Source organism: Coturnix japonica, chromosome W, assembly GCF_054131305.1.
Source record: "Coturnix japonica strain WE chromosome W, WE-NBRP24, whole genome shotgun sequence".
Classification (NCBI taxonomy): domain Eukaryota; kingdom Metazoa; phylum Chordata; class Aves; order Galliformes; family Phasianidae; genus Coturnix; species Coturnix japonica.
The window spans coordinates 34,275,968-34,285,226 of NC_140701.1; the positions used below are offsets into that span (position 1 = coordinate 34,275,968).

The 9,259-nt window shown below is 48.7% G+C and overlaps 1 pseudogene; it reads right to left on the reverse strand.

The window, feature by feature from the left end:
• Positions 1 to 405: 405 nt before the first annotated feature.
• On the reverse strand, positions 406 to 1,990 carry LOC146754729 (uncharacterized; annotated as a pseudogene).
• Between the last annotated feature and the right edge of the window lie 7,269 nt (positions 1,991 to 9,259).

Genomic DNA, 9,259 nt, shown 5'->3' on the forward strand with positions numbered 1-9,259 from the left:
TCATTTCACGGCCACTCACTCTCTGCTGCTGGACATTCTGCAACGGAAAAGCCACCAGATGCAAATCCCATCCCTTGCAGATGGCATCAGACCTCCGCTCTCATGGCAGTCGCACTCACGGCTCCGGGGGAGAAAGCAGACGTGTGCTTACCGAGCGAGCGCTGTTTGCTGCCAGCTGCTGGTAGGAACCCACGCCTAACCCTACAGTACCAACAGTAACGTATGCCTAACTCTACTATGGGAACAATCAACTACTCCTAACACTACAGCACGAACAGGAACCTACTCCTAACAGGAAAACACCAACAATACCTACTCCTAACACTAAAACATGAACAATAACCTACGCCTAACTCAAGAACATGAACAACTTACCTACACCTAACTCTAAAACTAAACTAAACACTAAAACCAACAAGAATAACTGGAACGGGGACAAAGAGAGTAAAGATGGGACTGGGTGCCCACAGAACGTGGCTGCAGAAGAGGCCCAAAGGAGGAGCAGATGTTACAAAAATGCCACCCAGCTAATGCCGGGGGCGGGGGCCGCACAGTGGGTAAGGAGCTCAGCGCCTGGACCAGCCACGGTGGAGCTGCAATGGTGCCAACGCAGGGCCTGGCACGGTGGTGTGGTGCCAGGCCAGCTATGCTGCGGGTGGATCCACCTCCATGGGCTCCTCTGCAGGTGGATCCACCTCCATTGGCTCATCCAGAGACGGATCCACCTCCATTGGCTCCACATGGGTGGTGGTCACCAGGCTGGTGCAGGCACGATGAAAAATGGCTCTCTTACCCCTCCTCTGCCTGATGGTCAAGGCGGGCCCCCTCCTTCTCTTCGGTTCTGGGGCCTCCAGCTCCATCCTCCCGCCTGAAACAGGGAAAACTTCCACCCTCGCCCTCTTCGCTGCTGACATGGCTGTTACATGTCACAGCTGTCAGATGTGAGTGCATTGCACGCGGCAGCGGTGACCAAGGTGACGTGGAGAGGGTTCTAAAATGGCGGCTGAACTGCTGGCACTGGCGTTCCACATAGGATGAGGAGGGGGCTAGAGGGCAGGGCACGGCACGGGAGCTAAAAGGCGCTCCCTGTGCCCAGCAGGCAGCCCTTCTCTCCAGCCAGCAAAAGGGCACAGAAGAGCCAGCCCTGAGAAAAGGGCCGTCGGCTTCCTTCACCCTCCCCCTCCTTCCACAAGGGAATCCCCCCTTGGGGCTGGGGCACGCAGCACACAGCAGCACACTCAGGGATCTCCTGAAGTCAGTACCAACAACAGCAGGCTCCAAAGGGGACCTGACTACGCCTGCCTGCTGCTACACAGAATCCTGGCTTCCATTTCAGCACCCAGCGCCTCTTCCTGCAGGTCACCTCTGGGCATTCAAACATCACCTACAATAAATACGACCAACTGAGTTCTGAACAAAAGCTTCAGAGTCTCTGAGGGAAGACCTCATTCCCTATGAGCTTCCTCCACAAGGCTGCTTGTTACTTGCCTGGCTTAGAAAGCCCTTGCATTCAACAACCCCAAAATCACACCCCCACTGCTCGCCAGAGCATCTCAGGCAGCCTTGCTGGCAAAGACGGGCTAGGGAAGTATTGCAGGACTTCAACTTCCATCTCCTCCTGCCACGAAGCAGGCAGCCGGCAGCCGGGAGCAGGGAGGCAGCATCTGGGACACAGAGCTATCAGCAGAACAGCTGTGGGAGGCTCACACCGAGCCCAGCAACACTTCAGCTGCACCGAGGAGACCGGCACGCACTGGTGCTGTGGCTCCGTGCCCAGGGGCGCAGCTGCCGCAGGGCCAGCCTACATCAGCCCCGGCAGCTTCTGCCAGCTCCCACACAGCTTCTCCCCTTTGCACTTTCTCGTGCCAGGGAAAACCAGGCCAACAGGCAGAGACCTGGTGCGGGACGCAGACTGCCCACCAAGGCCACCCAGTCCAACTGCTGGCCCCGCACAGGAACACCCAAATGCAAACCCCAGCTCCCAGAGCATTGTTCAAATGCTCCTGCAGCTCTGGCAGCTCGCTGCTGGCATCACCGCCCTGGGCAGTGCTTCCACTGCCCTTGCTCCTGCCACAAGACACCAACGTCTGCTTCTAATGCGGCTCCATGATGGGACCCTGTTTGCAATAGAAAAACACACGGAGGCTGCCAGCCACTGCAACACGCGCTGTGAAACCCCTGGCACTGCTGAGTCCGAAGAGCAGATGAGAGAAGCATCTGCCTGCGATGGACGGGCTGCGGAGGGATTGAATCCTGCCTTCGAATCGGGACACCGCAGAGCCTCCCTGGGGACCCAAAGACTTATGGCAGCGCCAACACAGCAGGCAGAAACGCAACATGCTCCTGACTGCCCGCACTGTTAAAAAGCTCCCTCTCCCTCCCTCCGCCCTATGACGGCAGCCCTTCAAAGCAACCAACACAACCACGCCAAACCGCAGCCCGGACTCGTCCCGCTCACTGCAATCCAGACCCACTCCATCCGTACAAACCTTCATCCATGCCGTTTCTTAACCGGGCCTCGGCACCACCCGGATCTTACAGCCAGCGAGCGGCTGGCAAACAAACGGCCGTCTTCCTCTTCCTGCCGCACAGCCCAGCATGGTCGGAGCCGCACCACACGATCCGGGCTGGGGCCGGCTCAGGCTCTGCCTCCAGGCTTTTGGGGCCGGCCGGGTGACTCCGCAGCACAGCGAGACCGTGGAGCTGCCCGGGAGCTGCCTCTGGGTGCCCGCAGCGCTGCGAGCTCCTCCCCTGACAGCCCCTCCATGCCCGCCATGGCCCGGAAGTGCTCTCCGCCGCCTGCAGGAAGCACTTCCTGTCACATGGCTCAGACCGGGCTGGGGCCTGTTGGGGAGGGGCAGTGAGGGGCCCAAAACTGGACACAGCGCTCGAGGTGCTGCCTCACCAGATCTGAGTACAGGGGGACAATCACCTCTCTGTTCCTCCTGGCAACACCGTTCCTGATGCAAGCCAGGATGCTGTTGGCCTTCTTGGCCACCTGGGCACACTGTCGGCTCGTGTTCAGCCGAGCATCAATCAGTACCCCCAGGTCCATTACCTCTACGCAGTCTTCCAGCCACTCCGCCCCAAGCCTATAGCACCGCCTGGGGTTGTTGTGGCCAAAGTGTAGGACCCGGCATTTGGTCTTGTTGAACTGACTTGCGGAATCAAACTCTATAATCCAGAAATGGGTTATAAAGCAGGTATGTTTATTCCAGAGTTGCACAGCACTGGGTGCAAGCGGGATAGCTCCTCCAAACTTGCACACCGACTTGTAAAACCGTGATACAGATATAGGTACACCTCATGCATAGTCATTGATTTCCCGTAATTCTGATACATATTCTTTATCATGCAGACCCCCTCTTGTTATCGCCCATCTTGTCAGGGAGATGCAACTCCTCTTTTGATATTTACAACACCTAATCCCCTCCTTGCCAGGTGTCTCAGGGAGTTCTCACTCCTTATCTGCATCCTTCCTGCTCTCCCAGACCCATTGTCTCCATTCCTTGTTATTCTAACTAACTAAATCATTTTCTGTAAACTACCTTTAACTATCCCCCTTGTAGCCCCCCCTTTATTCTGAATTCCAGCAGAGCATCTGTTTTCTGCTTCACTGTTCATTCCCCCCTTTTCTTTAATCTAGCAGGATTTCTCTCCTGCTAGATCATTCTTTTTCTGGTGTGTGGCTAGCTGTTCTGCTATTCTCTTAATTGCACTTTTGTATATTGCATATGTAGTTAACCCAATCTACGTTCTTGTTGATTGTCACCCACCAAAACAGTGACTCAAATTTTGCAGGATTTTGATTTCTTGCCTTAAATTTATCAGGGACTCCTCTAGGTACCTTGATTGAATCTATATATATTGCATCGTCAAATGATATCCCTAAACCCCTTTTGGTTCTTCCAGAATTTTTGGATATGCCTTTTTCAAATGCCAGGGTGAATGGTATAACTAATTGAACAAGTGCACAGGTGCCTCCCCAGTTAGATGGTAGGGTGGACCATAAAACCTTTCCCCCACAGTACCACCAGAGATCTTCCCTGGAGATTCCCAGTCTTGAATAATTTCCTACTGAATCCTCCATAACATTCAAGACCTCACTGCACAAGGAAAAGTTTCCCATAGGCCTGGTAGCCTTCACACCCTACCATGAGAGGCAAGCTGTATGGTTACCTACCGCTGTAGAGATCGCAGGAGGGATCTTGACATCTGTATCAGGCATTGGAGGAGACAAGAGGGAGAGAGATCTGCAGTCTCTATTTCCCCAGGCAGTTTTCTCTTGGTACAGGGCAATCATGCATCGTATTCCCTTTGGGTCCTTGGTGATCCCAGCAGAATGGGTACCACCTGAGCTATGGGCCATCCGGATGCACAAGCACAGCAATTGCTATGGTTGAGACTCTGGACAATATACTTAATCCATTCTACCCAGGCATTACTGTCCCCATATCCTGTTTTGATTTCAAATGTTTATCTAAGATCTTTTATCTCCTCAGCTGTCACAATTGCAGGGTTTTCAAGATGATTTTCTAACCCCTTTTTAAGCTCTTCCCTATCCTGGACATTCTGGGTATTTTCAAGGAGTGTACCTGTCCAGTCTCAATTGGCAGTTGTCCACCATACATCATTCCATCAGTTGGTCCCTCCCCCGCATTATTGTCAAATTTCACCTTTTCTAGATAATCATCAGGATAACAAATGGGTACAGCAGTAAAAACTTTTTGTTACAACAAGGAAAACTTTTGTGAGCATTAGTTCTATATAGGTTATAATACTCTCCTACTTAAATACTTAAATACACAATTTATTTACCTATTCGAGGAAAAGTTAAAGGTTATTTAAAATAATAATAATAAAAATATGCATATAAAAGCTTTTCATTATTTCCTTCTAATTCTTATCTTTTAAAGGTTTTTCTGTCTCAACAGTTTCCACACCTCAGGGCTAGTGGATGCCTTTACCAGTGTGTCATAAGTCCATCCTTTCTCGGCTGTCCTCACAGCTGTTTCAGTTGTTAGGAGTACTTGGAATGGTCCTTCCCAGTCAGGTTGCAGCTTTGTCTCCTTCCCAGTCTGTATCAGGATCCAGTCCCTGGCTTGAAATGGGTGAACTGGAAGTTTCAAAGATGATGTTTGTGTTCTGCATCTTCTAAGGGTTTGTCCTTCAGGTCTGACTGACATGTCCCCCTTGTGCCTCCAATACAGTAAACACTGTATGAGATATTAAAACTGGTATCCTTTGGCCCAGTGTAGATTTACAGGCTTCTTGAATATTGAGCACTAGTGCAGTCACCACCCTCAGGCACCCTGGCCATCCCTTACTCTCCTCCTTGGCAATTTGCGGCTCATGGGTTTGGCAGATGGCTTCCCCCCTGGCAGTCCTTAAGGTTCACTTGCTGTTGAGTTATATGTGCTTTCTGTAAACCAAGAAATTCAGCAAACTCACAGACCATTGCACAGTTCTCTTTTGTCGCTGTGGCACTGACGTGCTGCAGTAAAGTTCCACCTTGGGATGGAGGATCCCAGGTCTCAGGCTCAGAGCTGACCAGTTCTCAAAAATCATTAATCTGTTCTCAGAACCCCGGGTAACGCTGTCCTGGTTAACTGAGTGTCTCTTCTCCCCATATTGGCCAAAGCAGGCAGAAGAAACATCCTTCAAATCCAGAAGGTAAACTACTCCACCTATTCATTCCTTAATTGGGTTAATAAAGTGCATGGATTTGCCACCACTGAGTGTATGCATTCAACAATTCTATTACTTGCCTTCAAGCGTTGTACCAAACTACAGCACTTGCTATCAAAATTTTTGCAAAATTGGAGTCCAAACTCCAGAAAGTCTTCTATCCTTCTACAGTTACATATCCTTATAGGGTACCACTTTATCCTGACTGGGCAATCTCTTGCTTTAACTTCTATTCAGGGCTTCACGTGTGGCCCTGATGCCCACACCCCTAAGTGCATCATGTTTGATATTGCTGTGACTCCTGGGGTATGACATTGTTTTTCCTTGTTTGTGTTAAAGTCAGACTTACAGTTTTTAATCAGTCAATATTGTTGGACCCTTAGCTCCAGTTTTACTAAATTTCTTGCCAGAGTAACCTGGCAGGTACAAGAATTTCTGCATTCCTACTTAGCTTATATTTAATTAATCCAAAAAACGTAAACCTTTTCTTGTTGGGCAGTAGCTTCTATTACTGTTACAAAACCATGTATGAGTAGTAAGAAGCACCCATATCCACCAGAAAATAAACCTCTTTATCTTGCTTCCCTAGATGCAGTTTCCCATTGTAGTTTGCACACTGCTTTCCTTCCAGTGGGGCGAAGCCCTCCCTCGGTTATTCAAGCCCCCACTCCCCCCACCTCTTCCTGAGGGGATCTCTGGGTCCTACGGCCCTATTCTGGTACCACAACAGTAACAGTTGTTATTATCACCAATTCCCTTACTATCTGTGTGTCAATTAGTTTTGTTTTGTTTTCATATCGTTCACCTCTTTTCAGTCCTGATATCCCTGTTACATCTTTGCCTTCTTCAGCCTGTGTCTGTTCCAAACTTTCTCACTTTCCAAACTCTCATCATTACATTAACTACTAACATCCTATTTCAGTTTCATCTCCTTCTCTCCAGAGGTGTCCAGTGCTAACACTGGAATTTCAGGTTTCCCAGACCTCTGCACATGAAGGCTATTCTCACTTCCAGTGCCCTGTCCTCTACACCTTCCCTTTCCACCTCCCCCTCTGTGGTTTACAGCAGCAGTCTCTGGCTGTCTCTTGTGGGGGGGGGAATAGTGCAGGGGGTTTGCTCTCATACCAGCGCAGAAACTCACTTTCTCTTTAACCCTTTTTCCTTTGTAAACTATTTGTACCCTCCATTACACTTCGACATACCCTCAATTATATCATTAACAATTGCACTTTCTTATACCATCAAAGCAGCTTGTCCCATTCCCTTCAGGACCCACAGATCAAACAGTACAGTTCTTCAGTTTCCAAAAACACCTTTAGTACCATATAACTTTCCCTTAGTAATCCATAGCATTCAGTTCCTTGGGCTGTTCCACCCTTAATTTTATGACCTTATTTCACATTTTTCCTGATTCCCAATTTCATCTTTATCTCCTAGTTTTAATTCAGTATTCTCAAAAAGTGGTACTGTCATCCAGGTTCTTATTATCTTTAAGGCCTCATTTCTTAATTTGAGTCTTGACACCTTATGGGCCAGCAATGAATAAGCTTCCCCCATGTCAACTATACCACAACTTATTCCCCCTCAGGTCCCACTGTTATATTTACCAGGGACTCCTGGTGGGTCCAAAATTTTGAAAGCCACTCTTATGTAATTAATCCTCAATTAAAGAATTTATTCTTAAAATTTCTAATTTCTCCACTAGTGAGTGGGGAGTTTACATAGCGTATTTGTCCTTGTCCCAGTGGAGCCTCCCATAAAGGGTGCACTGAGGTGCCGGTACAACTGGTGTTTGGGAAAAGTTCTTTTGATATCCCTTTCACATTGTTTTAATTCTCTCCCGAGCCCAGCATGCCCCCCTTTTCTGTGAAATGTCCCTGTGTGCTTTACCATTTCCTCTTACTGGGGCAGTGCCTGTCTCCCTTTGTGCTACACTGGGGTTATATGGGTGGGGGGGGGAGATTCTCAGGAGGGTCCCATTGATTAGTTCCTTTTTCTAATTCCTCTCCTTCCTGGTCCAGGCCTTTTCTTTTTACTAATAACAGGCTGATTTCTTGTATCCAACAAGCAGCATATTCTGATTCCTCCTTTGAAAAGGGTTTTGTTCTTTACATATAAATTCGAGATCTGACAAACCCAACCTTCATCAGATCCATATTTTGGCCAAATATTGATTTTTCCTGTAGTGGCTCTCTAGGCCATATCTAACACAATATTTAAACATCTCTTCCCTATTCTTTTCCTGGTTTTGGGATCATTTTAACCCGTCCTCCAACTTATACACTAACCACCAATGATTACATTATTTGATGAGGGTGTTCTTGCTTAAGAGTCCCTCCCGGTTCCCCAGCAATATCCCTCCAATATGCCAATATACATCCTAAGAGATTTTCTTAGGTATCTCTTTCCCTTGTGTTCGTACACACACAAGGAGGGGGGGGGGAACAATGGTTCAAAAACAAATTTCGTAAAGTTAACATGTTAAAGCGGAGGTAACACAACCCTATTGTTTCTCTAATCTGGATCATTGTCACATTTAAACCGCATTATTTTCTACAACAAAAGCAACAGGGTCTCGATACTAATTGTGGTTTGCCTTCTGTGGGCTTTTTCCCCCACCCGACTCCATATGCACTTCACTATTATGTGCGTTACAATTGCCACAATACTAACAACAATTAATAAGACAAAAACATCGTAACAAATACAAAAACATCGCAACATATAGAACACAGAGGCCTTTCGCTTCGTCCGTCCCCGGCTGTTTCCCTCGCGGGAGGATGGAACCGCGGGTCGGGACTCCTAACTCGCCCCGCAGCTGTGCTGCGTCTCACTCACAACCACACTCACACAAGACCGGTCTTTACACAGTTCAAGGTACAACATTTCTCAGAAAATATCAAAGTTGTTGGTTCAACACTTACAGTAACAAGTGCTAATAAGAGATGTCAATAATGGCCAAATACAACAATTCCTGCTAATACAGCTAGGAAAACCCAGGTTACTTCGTCACCAACCAACCCCTTAAGGGGGAGCAAAAATAGCTCTCCTCGTTCACGCATGGTAATCCCGGTGGGACTCGAACCCACAGCTGAAACTGCCTTAGTGGGACCCAAACCCAGAATTAGAACAGCTCAGACCGCTTCAGTGGGACTTAAACCCACAATTGAAACGGCTCAGAGACCGCTTCAGTGGGACTCGAACCCACGATGTACATGGCCTCTGATCGTGATTACACAACCAACCACCCGGGCCCTTTACCAAAGGGGAGAGCTTGACAGCTCACACCTCCCGCGTAGGACGTCTCCTCACGACTTACGGATTCCCCTTTACCCATTAAACATACCTTATCCGCCGATAGAGGGTCCTTGTCTGCTCCCGCAGTGATCGGATGAGGGAAGGGAGTCCTTCCGAGAAATCTCGGGGCGCGCCAAAGGTGTCCCCCCTCTCAGCCGGTCCTGCAGCCAAACAGAGAGGGTCCCTTCGTGGTCGCCAAAATGACTTGCGGAATCAAACTCTATAATTCAGAGATGGGTTATAAAGCAGGTATGTTTATTCCAGCGTTGCACAG